The sequence below is a fragment of the Haliaeetus leucocephalus genome, unplaced genomic scaffold (genome assembly GCF_000737465.1).
Source record: "Haliaeetus leucocephalus isolate CR32 unplaced genomic scaffold, Haliaeetus_leucocephalus-4.0 Scaffold173, whole genome shotgun sequence".
Taxonomy (NCBI): domain Eukaryota; kingdom Metazoa; phylum Chordata; class Aves; order Accipitriformes; family Accipitridae; genus Haliaeetus; species Haliaeetus leucocephalus.
The window spans coordinates 1,374,988-1,377,311 of NW_010972609.1; positions in this window are offsets into that span (position 1 = coordinate 1,374,988).

Sequence of the window (2,324 nt, forward strand, 5' to 3'; positions counted from 1 at the left end):
TTTTTCTAGTAATAAGATTGGGCCTGATCCAAATTCACCAGCATTAAAGAAAAGGCTCTTAGTGAATTCTATGGACTTTGAATGAAGGATTAATCCCTCCGTCCTCAGCCAAAGAAACTCTTGCCGAAACTAGCACACCAACTTTAGTAGAAATTTCCCGGAGTAAGGAACTTAGGCATTTGCATCTTGATGTCAAAATAATAATAATAATAATAATAATAACAATAACAATAATAAGAATAATATAAAATATAAGTTAGCAGATCTGCATGATATCAGTAAATGACACATGCTTTTAACCTAAATACAAAAGTTTAAAAATTCTAAATTAATTTATTGTCTGAAGTGTGATATAGCAGTAGCTCACATAATGTGTATGTAATCAACTGTATCATCCTAAATCTGGAGACCTCAGATTGTTTGTCCATAAACCATAAAAAGTAACCATGAACATGAAAAACATTTCATATGAGTGGATAGAGGGAAAAATGATGCTATGCCTGTTATGTGTTTAACATTTCCTTTAGAGAATTCTTTCTATCTATTTTCATTCAAAATGATCTAAATCTTATTTTCTCCACCTGAGAAAGCCACCTGAAGCTTGGAAGCTATGAATTTACTCCCCGGAGCTTTCCTCCTCCACTCCCCCTTCATCCTGCTTTCTGGGAGTTAATAGTGTACAATACAATAAACAGTATTGCCTACACGTATAGAACAGGGTAATGTGATGCTGTGTGGTCTGGAAAGTCATTTAAACAAGATTATATTGTTCGCAGGGTGCAGAATAGCCCCGCTAGGAAACCACAAAGAAAACAAAATATAGTTGAATAATATCAATTGAATTTTATAACCTCTTCCCAATACCAGCAGGTGTGAGCGAACTGCATCGGGCAGGAAAGTTATGTTCCGAAGATGACATTAGCACATTGCAAACAAACACCTAATAATCACCGAGGCTGTGTTTTCTTTGAGACCTTCCCACGGTCCACATTGGAGCTAGGATGGATTTTTAATTGGTGAAGGAGACCGATTTTTTTTTTTTTTCCTGCTGGGGGCTCCACCTACCGCCTCGGTATTTATTGCTCTACAAATTGTAACTTCCTTCTCGTTAGAGTAACGGGCCGGTCGTAAATCAGCGCTGGGGGCCGGAGGAGCGAGGGGCTGGGGCGGCTGCAGCAGCAGCAGCAGAGGCGTTGGACCGAGTAGTAAAATCAGATCCTGATTCACAGCAGCATTAAAGCTGCGTCGTTGCAAAATGCGTGTTTGTAAAGTTTATTACAGGTTAAAGTTAGTATTTTTAAGGGGGAGGGGGCTTTCAGAATTATGCGTATTTTTCCCCCGCTCTTTACCTTTATGCAATATCTAAATAGAAATATGCATTGCTTTATCATAAAGATCTTACACGCACATATCTGAATATATGGTCCTTCTCCGAGGGTAATCAGTTAAGTATACAAGTGCTTTGTGTGCTTACAGCGCGCACGCTTGTGAGGATAAAAACATCTGTCTCAAATACTCACTTTTACCCAATGACTTGCCGGGAGAAATGCTGGTTTTATGGCTTCACTGCAAGAAGGCTTAGAAATATTCCGTTAGCAAGATCGAGCATAAAGAATAACAGATACCTAACATGTTCCATTTAAAATCACCCATTTCGAGCGAATTAATTATCGGTTGTAATTCTAATTTAGTTACATACGGTCTAGAGCCTATTCTCCCCTCCACATTAAGTAACAGACTCAAACTGCTCTCTGATTATTACTTTGGGGCTACAAGAAGCTTTGGGGCATAATTAAAAATATTTCCAGAAAGAATCGGTAGACCACATCTGACGTCCCACCCCCTGTTAGAATTAGACCACATCAAAGGGACCCTTTTTGTTTTCAAAAATGGTCACCAGACAACTTAAAATATACAAGAGTGGGCTTATGTTTTATTGTATAGATGTCTGACTAGAGCAAAACGACTTAAGGTTGCTTGCTATTCAGTGTTGTACTAAGTGAGACAAGGTAGCTACAGCCCTTTGATATTTCCGTGGAGGTCGCATTCATTTCATTTGAAAAGGAACCATTAATGATAGACCTATAAGTGTTCCCCTCCCTAATAAGTAGAATACACATCGCTTGGGAAGCCTGTCTGTGTCAGATGCCCAGGGCGGAAAGATTTGTAGATGATGGTGCTAATTATGAAAATGTGATCAAGATGGAAGCAATTTGAGCAAAAGTCATTAACGTGTTACTCTTCCACCCACTAGTCTTTTTGGTTTATTATTGCGGTGGGAGGCGGGGGGGGGGGGGGGGGGGTGTTTGGGGGTTGTTTTTTTT